Source organism: Pseudoliparis swirei, chromosome 7, assembly GCF_029220125.1.
Source record: "Pseudoliparis swirei isolate HS2019 ecotype Mariana Trench chromosome 7, NWPU_hadal_v1, whole genome shotgun sequence".
In the NCBI taxonomy this organism is placed as follows: Eukaryota; Metazoa; Chordata; class Actinopteri; order Perciformes; family Liparidae; genus Pseudoliparis; species Pseudoliparis swirei.
Window position 1 is genome coordinate 15,730,721 of NC_079394.1, and position 10,391 is coordinate 15,741,111.

Consider the following 10,391-nt stretch of genomic DNA (forward strand, 5'->3'; position numbering starts at 1 on the left):
ACCACAGCAAAACGGTGAAACACATTCGAAATGCTGCTCCGTTCTCCAGTTGTCGAGTGCGTACATTGAACTATAAGTATATGATAAAAATATAGTGAAGCAACATAAGGTGTTTCAGTTGAAATAAGGTATTGCATTAACTACAGTAAATGCATATGAAGTAAAAACAGTACATTCATGTTGTCCAGGCAGGGAGGAAGAGAGAAAAGGGAAGAGAAAGCCTCAAGACAAAGCAACAGGTTAGTTTGTCCGTCAGTGAATTGGTCTACACCTTCACAGAGCTATATTTTATTTATGATAATATACTGTATCTAATTACACAAGGCCATTTTAGGACCTAGGTGAAATAACTGTTTAGGGAAAACTTCTTTTAATGCTGGCAAACTAACCATTTGTTGTTACTTTGTAGATATTACAATACATTTGGAAATGATAGCAATGTTGTTGGACTTTAAAAGCAGTGTATATGGTTTGGCACAGGCATATTTTGAGTTCTGATATTGGGCTTGTTTTTTGGGCTTGTTTTATTGGCCATTGGGCTGGTTTTGTCACACAGACCTGGCAACCCTGTCTGTGTGGCTTCGTACTGTTTGGTCCGCGTTTTTGTCGTCTGTTCTGGTTTGTTGGATTAAAGATTGTTTTTTGCAGTAATGTCGGCATTTGGGTCCTCTCTCGCTGCGACAACCGTGACTCGTCATGACAGAACGAAGCCACCAATAATGGACCCAGCCTTCAGTTACCGCTGCACGGTTCCTGCCTGGCCAGCTAACGCTCATGTTCTTCTTGAGGAGATGTGGGAGTTCCTCCGGGCCCTGGAGTCAATGACGACGGCTCCAGTCCCCAGTGTTCCGTCGCCGGTTCCAGTCCCCGATGTTCCGGTTCCAGTCCCCTGTGTTCCGTCACCGGCTCCAGACCCCAAGGTTCACGTCCCCGGTGTTCCGTCACCGGCTCCTGTCCCCGATGTTCCGGTTCGAGTCCCCGGTGTTGCATCACCGGCTCCAGTCCCCGGTGTTCCGTCGCCGGTTCCAGACCCCGAGGTTCCGGTTCCAGTCCCCGGTGTTCCGTCACCGGCTCCTGTCCCCGAGGTTCTGGTTCCAGTCCCCGGTGTTGCGTCACCGGCTCCAGTCCCCGGTGTTCCGTCGCCGGTTCCAGACCCCGAGGTTCCGGTTCGAGTCCCCGGTGTTCCGTCGCCGGTTCCAGCCCCCGATGTTCCGGTTCCAGTCCCCGGTGTTGCTTCACCGGCTCCAGTCCCCGGTGTTGCGTCGCCGGTTCCAGACCCCGAGGTTCCAGTCCTCGGTGTTCCATTGCCGGTCCCAGTCCCTGATGTTCCGTCATCGCTTCCAGTCCCCGGTGTTGCGTCGCCGGCTCCAGTCCCCGGTGTTCCGTCGCCGGTTCCAGACCCCGAGGTTCCGGTTCCAGTCCCCGGTGTTGCGTCACCGGCTCCAGTCCCCGGTGTTCCGTCGCTGGTTCCAGACCCCGAGGTTCCGGTTCGAGTCCCCAGTGTTCCGTCGCCGGTTCCAGCCCCCGATGTTCCGGTTCCAGTCCCCGGTGTTGCTTCACCGGCTCCAGTCCCCGGTGTTGCGTCGCCGGTTCCAGACCCCGAGGTTCCAGTCCTCGGTGTTCCATTGCCGGTCCCAGTCCCTGATGTTCCGTCATCGCTTCCAGTCCCCGGTGTTGCGTCGCCGGCTCCAGTCCCCGGTGTTCCGTCGCCGGTTCCAGACCCCGAGGTTCCGGTTCCAGTCCCCGGTGTTCCGTCACCGGCTCCTGTCCCCGAGGTTCCGGTTCCAGTCCCCGGTGTTGCTTCACCGGCTCCAGTCCCCGGTGTTGCGTCGCCGGTTCCAGACCCCGAGGTTCCAGTCCTCGGTGTTCCATTGCCGGTCCCAGTCCCTGATGTTCCGTCATCGCTTCCAGTCCCCGGTGTTGCGTCGCCGGCTCCAGTCCCCGGTGTTCCGTCGCCGGTTCCAGACCCCGAGGTTCCGGTTCCAGTCCCCGGTGTTGCGTCACCGGCTCGAGTCCCCGGTGTTCCGTCGCCGGTTCCAGCCCCCGATGTTCCGGTTCCAGTCCCCGGTGTTCCGGTCCCCGGTGTTCCGTCGCCGGTTCCAGCCCCCGATGTTCCGGTCCCCGGTGTTCCGCCTCCATCCTGCCCGGCCCCGGTTCTCTCCGTCCCGCCCGGCCCCGGTTCTCTCCGTCCCGTCCAGCCCCGGTTCCCCGTGGTCCGTCCAGTCCATGTCTCGTCGCCTGGTCCTGGTCCCACCGGCTTCTATGTTCATACACATCTTCAAATAATAACCCGCGGTGCAATCCCGCGAACTCGCACCGGGCGGCATGGGAAGTCAAATGAAAAAATATAAACAGGCCTTGTAGAAGCTGTTGGGACATTTGATCGGACATAAAAACAACAAAGGTGATGCTGACTTTCTGGTAATAATCAGAATTCAGGGCCACTCACATTCCTCCAGCCTGAAGCTCCCCGACCGGCTCGGAACAAATTGGTGTTTAAAAAAAATATCAAATCCAAACAAAGACGTTCTGACAGAACGTCCTCGTTACCTGAAGGTCACTCGGCTTCTCTCTGCCTGAAATGGAGACGCACCCGGCTCCACCGACGCTGTGTGAGTGTGTGTGTGAGCGTATGTGTGAGCGTATGTGTGTGGGTCTGAGTTATTGTGTGTGCGAGTAAGCGGGTGAGTGAGCATGTGTGTGTGCGTGTAAGTGTGTGTGGTTGTTGTGAACCTGAGTGATACGGTGGTTGAGGTCTTATCTGTGACCAGTCTGTGTGTGTGTGTGATCCCAGGGAATTAGGATTCACGATGTGTGTCTCATTTCTGCAGACAGAATATTATTATTAGTGTTCAGATGAGTCGTGTGGAAAAATAAAATATGATAAAAAACACTTCTGTGATCCTCCGATTGGATTCAATGACTCCGTTACCCAACATTCATCTGGCAGAAAACTTCCCTCGGGTGAATATTCAAACTTTAGTTCTGTGTCACATGATTTATAAAGATCTGGATGAGCGAAGTGTTCTCGCCTTCACCGTCATCTCTGTAAATATATTAATATTACGAGGAGGTGGCTTCCCTTCATGTTAAAATCGTCGTGACCTCTTTGTGAGTAATAGTAGAAGAAGAAGAAGGAGGAGTAGAAGAAGACGAAGACGAAGAAGGAGGAGTAGAAGAAGAAGAAGAAGATGAAGAAGTAGACGACAAAGAAGAAAAGAAGAAGTAGAAGAAGAAGAAGACGAAGAAGGAGGAGTAGAAGAAGAAGAAGAAGAAGAAGACGAAGAAGTAGACGACGAAGAAGAAAAGAAGAAGAAGAAGATCTTAGTTCCTGTGTGATGCGGCCGCCCATGAACACACAATAAAGTAGATCTCCTGGGCCTGAAAACATCCCAGTAAGCATAACAGCCCCGTCTGCTACTGAAAGCTGCAGCAGTGTGAGTGTGTGTCAATGTGTGTGTGTGTGTCCGTGTGGTATACACGTATACTGGGAGGGATGTTAGACCCCGTGAACACATATTTATAATTTCTGCGCTTCAATCTCTTCTTCATAATCACATATTCACCGTCTGCACAGCGTTCATATTTGCTGGTGCATTGCCTTGTCCGTTGCATTGATTAGCTCTTAATTATTGAAAACATGTTGCTGAGCAATGAAAAAATTAATAAAAGATGTGAATAGAAGAACAATCACTTCTGGTTTCTCTGTGTAAAATAACACAGTACCAAGCAGTACCTAAACTTATCAAGTCTGTGGACGTCGTCATGGTGACGTCACCCGTCAGTTTGAAACCTCGAGTTCGGCAATTTTCCCCGTCACCATCTTGGATTACGGCCGTCGCCACGTTTTTTTTCTCCGCAACTAATGAACATGAGTGACCATATTTGGACTGAGGAGGAGTGACACAGAGACGCCGTTCATAGACCTGTCAATCACCTTGTAGCCCCGCCCCTAAAGCACACCCTGCTTTATGGTCTGTGTGACTCTATATGACCATAATGTACGAAACGATGACATCATGCTGTATAGAAGAAGACCTGAAACTAGAGACTGAGACATAAACTCATGTTTAAAATGTTTAGTGAGGGAACACAACAAGAGAAGTGTATATTTCCATATCGCAACATATTTGCAGACAACAAACAATGTATATTTTTCAATATGCACATCCACAACTGGACTCGACTGACTTACTCAACCGACACTGACACTTTGGTAACAAACGTTCTACTTTAATACTGCACTTATAAGAGCAGCGGGTGCACAGTCAGCACACAGCGAGTAAAGAAGATTTGGCCTGAGCTGCTGAAAGGACGAATAAATGTTCATTTATTATTAACGCGGAGCATTAGGAGAGTAGAAAACGCTTCGTCTGTTGCTCCTACTGACTCTTAAAGCTCCGCTCGTCTATCTTTTTATATGACGAATCCATCACGTGAAATGTGCAACGTGGAAAGAGGTTTGCTCGTAACGACTTACGTCACCGACTCCGACCTTTGAGCATCTCGGCATTTGTACGCTCAATGTTTGGGTTGAGTCTCACGGTTCTCATGGGGATTCTAGCTGTGAGAAACAAGGTGACCAATAGCGGAGCCTTTAGCAGCTAACGACAGGAAGTGGTGGAGACCAAATACGAGCTACAAGAGAAGAACAATATCAACGTCATAAGGAGATAATACTTCACCTTTGTGTTAATCTTCAACGTGAAAACCCTCTAAAGCTGCGTTCACACCAAAATCGTTGCGAAAAACAATTTATCATCCACGATATTAAATACCTCGCTGACACTTTATAGGTAGGAGCCTCTTTGAAAACACAGCTCTGTGTGAAGTTTTGTCTTTAAAAAAGAATACAATTAAACAAGTGTCTAAAATATTAATCTGAAGTGATTACTCGTTCATTTAGAAGATTTAGTCTTTCGAAGTAAAAAAAACTTTTAATCGCGATTAATCCCTAGAGCAGCAGTTAGATTCAAGTCAGGAGAGAGAATGCAGCTTTAACACACGAAGCATATACTTCTATACAACCAGAGGAGTCGCCTCCTGGTGGTCAGGAGAGAGAATGCAGCTTTAACACATGAAGCATAGCCTTTTATACAACCAGTGGAGCTGCCCCCTAGTGGTCAGGAGAGAGAATGCAGCTTTAACACATGAAGCATAGCCTTCTAGACGTTGTTTCTCTCTTGTCAGTGCAGCGTCTGTTGATCCTTTTAGGAAACAGATATTTTCGGTTTTTTAGAGAACTCATAAAAGATGGGAAAAGCTGAAATAGACACATAGTTGTTCCCTGTGCCCCGATGATGGGGGTCCACGAGGGGCTTGTGGGCGCCAGCACTGGCAGGAAGAAACATCCGACTGGCAGATTCCACTCACTCAGACATCCAGAGAGCTGCAGGCTTTCTGTGTTTCAGAGCAAATCAAAGGGAGGACTCTCAGGAGGATGAGGAGGTATTCATTCCAACGGGGAAAAGTCACAGAGACGCCCGACGCAGATCCGATTGCTCGTCATCGAGGCTCTGAAACCCGGCTCACGAGTCGAGGCCTCCGGACTCGGCGGGTGGAGGTGAAACGAGAGAAGACGGAGCTGACGGTTGCAGGACCGTCTCCGCTCGGGTTTCACCCGTTCACCTCAGCGGACGCACTCAGCGTGAGGAGGAGATGAGCTGATGAGGCTATCGCTGAACATTCATACCAATCCATAATTAATACTGCATGTTGTGCAGTTGTTTGCTCAACTAGCAATGATGTTGGTAGTTTTCCCGCGTGAAACAACACGTTATTTTATTCATCACATTGTGGAAGTTGCATTAAAAGGCAAAACACAATTCCTCAAGTTGAGCACACAAGTGTGTGTGTCTCGTTTATTAACAATAACAACGAATAAAATCAAGATGGCGCTGCCCAGATACCAAACCCGCATGGGGCTCGACGTCACAAACAGCAACACAACACTTAAAGGGACCGCGATCCCGGAACAGTCACACTGATGCGTGTGACTCATTACATTAATAATTGTGTATCGAACTCCACCAGGAACAAGGGTGAATTATGATATGACATTCACTACAACATAACTAATCAGGTTACGGCACTCTGCTGGTTACTTCAACCCAAACCACCATCTTTGTTATAACTAAGTATTTCTCTATCTTTGTTAAACCTAACTACGTATTTAGCCATCCTTTCCTCAACCTAACTAAGTATTTTTATATAAGTATAATATAAGTATTTCTCCATCTTTGTTAAACCAAACTAATTATTTTTCTATCTTACCCTAAATCTAACTAAGTGTTACTCCATCTTGTCCTAAACCTAACAGAACATTATTAGTTAGATATTTTGCTAAATATGTTCAATCAAAATAACACCATCAGTCTTTTTTAGGGATCAATAAATGTATTGTATTCCTTTCTTATTATATATTACTTATTGGTATGTTTTCTATATTGTCTTATAAACTATGGGGTTGGCATAGAGTAGCATGGAGGCCACAATCTGGCCCACATAACAAAGACCAATTAAAAACCTATTTCATCAATATAGAGTTATAGCAATGAAGCTGATTAAATCCCATATCTAAATCTGATAAGATAATCAATATTGAAGAGCAAGGCCAACCAGTCCTGAGCCTCGTTCTGTACCACATGACAGATAGAGATCATATGATAGGGATGAAATTAAGTTGTAATTGTCCTCCTGTCACTTGTTTCCACCTCTCACAGCTGGCGAACAGCTCGCGACCCGTGACTTGAAACACATTATTGATTATCATAAAACCAGTTAAATCATTTCCTGTCAAAATAGACATCGACTGCAATGGACTTCACATAGTGAACCGTTATATCTCCCGTTAGAATCAACCATCAATGCCATAATATTTTAAGGTGATTTATTCTTGGACTCATTAGAAATGACCCCCGACACGTCAAATCAATACATCAAAGCATCAAAGACAAGCAACGTCCAGTCTGTAACGCTTCCAATAAATGATCATTTATCGTCTTTCAATGGGACCACATGGGGATGAGCTCATATCGAGATATCGTAACACACAATGTTAACTGAAGCTGTTTAAATTGATAACAACAACAACAATACACTCATTTAAATGTCTAAGGCAATGTGATTATTTTGCACTCAAGATCTTAATTAAATGAGTAGAATTAAACCATTTAATTCAAACAAAGCCATGTAGTTATTTCATCAAGACTAGATTTTTTACAATAAATATGTTTTCTTTATTTGTAAGTCACAAAAAAACTATATCTTGTGATATTTATTGTTATTGAGATATGAAATGACTGACACATTGCCTGACTCCTCTGGTTGTATAGAAGTCTATGCTTTATGTGTTAAATCTGCATTCTCTTTCCTGACCACCAGGGGGCGACTTCTCTGGTTGTATAGAAGTATATACTTCATGTGTTAAAGCTGCATTATCTCTCCTGACCACCAGGGGGCGACTCCTCTGGTTGTATAGAAGTCTCTACCATAGACAAATACTATCACTATGTCACTCATTAGTCCAGATATGGTCACTTCCTGTAAGGAGATCAGTACGTCGACAAAACTATCCGTCCCTTGTGGACCGAATTCAATTTACAAGTTGCCCTTTTGATTTGACACACTGATTATGTTTAGTATATTTTTGTCACAGTCATTTCAATGGAAATTTGTATTCAGAAAAAGTACCTTTAATATTTCTTCTCACATATCCTTGAACGCATACTCTAAAAACACAAATAAACTGCATTGATGTGTCTAAATATGAAGTTATTATATGTTATTATTATGTATGAATGTGATGAATTCAATCAGTGCGAGGGTCTTACATGTGTGCTGCTTCTAAATTAACACACAACAGGTGCACTTAAAAATAAAGACAATGAACTTAATAAAGGTTGTTTTTTTAGGGGGAGTTTTCCAACTGTGATGTGAGGGTCAAAGGTCAGAGGGTGTCATAGGTGTACAGATTGGAAAGCCCTTTTGTAATTTGTGTTTTGGGGCTATACAAAATTCAGACCATTTAAATGTAATTAAAAATCAAGACAATAAACTTGATTTGTGTGTCATTGTAACAGAAATAACATGTCGTCTTTGAGCGGGAAAGTATTTGCCCTTTAAACGTTTTTTAAAAAGCCGCGTTCAGGACGGAGGGCGAGCTGCGGCTGGGACGACCGTTGACCAACGGTCAGCGACTAACGGTCGGCCGTTAGAGACCAACGGCCGGTCGTTAGGGGAGAGAGGGCTTCAGTACTTCATCCAGACAGTGACCGGAGGATGAAAGTTACGGAGCCGCGCTAGGACGCAGCAACACGGCAGCAGCACCTCCGTGCATCCCCCCTACTCCTCCTTCTCCTCCTCTCCCTCTCTCTCTCTCTCTTCCTTCTGCACCGAAAAACTGTCACCAAAAGCGGACACTTACCTTCACCTTGGCAGCCCTCTCACCACCGGGAGGAGGAGGAGGAGATACGGGAGCTCCGCGGTCAGCGTGTCCGAAAGCCTCCAGAAAAAGAAGAAATAAAATGTAGACTTTATGGGTTGTTTCTGTTAAAGTCCAGTTGCGGAGTCAGTTTGTATTCCGCACTCACGGCAACGTGGAGTGAAGCCGACGGCGGAAGCGGCAACAACAACGGCAGCGAACGGTCTCTCCGGCCAGCCTGCTGTCAGCGCGCGGTGGGAGGGAGGGAGGTGGGGGAGCGGAGGTTGCGGCTGCGCATGCGCGCACCAACCGCTACTGCGAAAACAAAGATCGTCTCTCATGACAAGACGAGACAAGCTTTACACATACCTATAACTATACACATATATGTATATTTACACGAATATATACACATGTATATAAACATATATATGCATACACAGATGTATATATATACCGATTTAATTTAATGTGGTTATTTAACGGATTGGCTGCCATTTTTAAGTAAAGTAAGTTAGAAACAGCCTATCCACTAAATAAATAAACAAAACAAAAAAATAAAAAAATGTCTACAACTGATCAGGGCTGTTGTTCATTTATGAATTAATTGTTTTTCCGTCAATAAAATGACAGAACACGGTGAAAAGAAAAAGTTTAAAAGATCCCAAGTTAATGAAAGGAATTATTCCATAGCTCAAAGCTCAACGTTTATCATAATACAAATATTCACTTTCGAGAAGCCCGAGAAAAGGACTCTTTACATTAAAAAAAATATAAATAATGAGGTTGATCAATTCATCATTAAAAGATGAATTTTGTCACTGACCAACTTATCGATTTCTCTCCAAATAATAAAGTACTTATTCCACACATATAAGCCCACTGCAGGCCTCATTATTTTTTTGCTGACATTTAGTAAACAAACACTCAAGTAGTTGTTTTCCTCGTATATTGAGGTTTGAATTGGGTCTGCGTGGCTTTTTCACACAGAAAGTTATTGAGCGGTTTCAGGATTTTTGGGATTTTCCTGCACAACAAACACAAAACTGTGGACGCGGAGTTCCCTGCAGACGTGGCAGAGGGAGTGCAGGTCTTATGGTCTTATGGCGCTGAGCTGTAAATAAAACAACAATTATACCTTCTGTCAGAATGCCGGTAAAAGCAGATTAATGGTAAAAGAAAACATAACTAATAGATATCACCATGAAATCTCCGCACATCATTACTCACATTAAGATGATTATATGTTGCGTTGCAAGTTTATTAGAGTGAAAGGTTTGTAGGCTACTGAAGGAATTTATCATTTCTGTTTCATTCTAAGCTTTATAATATCTCTATTTATTAATAAATGTGTATAAATGAGTCTCTGAATGCTGTGTGAACTAACCCCTCTGCATAAATCTTCATAATATATAGTTTGTATTATTAAATGTGTATAAATGAGTCTCTGAATGCTGTGATAATAATCGAAAGAACCGATTAAACAGGAGCACTTGTCCTTGATCATTTATTTAAAGTAACTCCACTCTGGTGCAGTAGTCTGTGGAGTGTGGAAGCGTTCCCCGTGAAGCTCGTCTGCATACCAGAAAAGAACAACGAGAGCTGTGTGAAAGATCTCAGCCGAGGTGTGAAGATTGTTCAAAGTTTCGTCTGCTGCAGAGATTAAAATAGAATAAATGTAGTTTAAGTGCTAGATTTAAAATGTTTCTTCAATAAAAATACAAAGATGTTATCATTCTTAAATGTAACTTAAACACATGAATGCATCAATTAGTATAATACAATAAAACATTATTCTGCATGATAGTACTTTTGGTTCTTTGAAGTTACTGCGAGGAAAATTCATGTTGTGTTGATTCTGGCTAAAATGGTAGTGTCTCTAAATATAAATATATATAAATATATATATGATATATTATATAGATATATAAATATATATTTAATATACAACTGTCTTGATTGGTGTTTT

General features: G+C 44.2%; 1 protein-coding gene across 5 annotated transcripts in view; it reads right to left on the minus strand.

The window, feature by feature from the left end:
- Positions 1-8,625, minus strand: part of LOC130196391 (spermatid perinuclear RNA-binding protein-like) — a 54,196-nt gene extending 45,571 nt beyond the window's left edge. For 3 of the 5 annotated variants that reach the window (XM_056418469.1, XM_056418468.1, XM_056418467.1), the window contains exon 1: positions 8,426-8,613. The gene's annotated coding sequence lies outside the window, so the exon portion shown is untranslated. Of the gene's footprint in view, positions 1-2,449; positions 2,544-8,425 lie in introns of those variants that run through there. The other 2 variants (XM_056418466.1, XM_056418470.1) reach the window with 2 other exon arrangements.
- Positions 8,626-10,391: the final 1,766 nt, after the last annotated feature.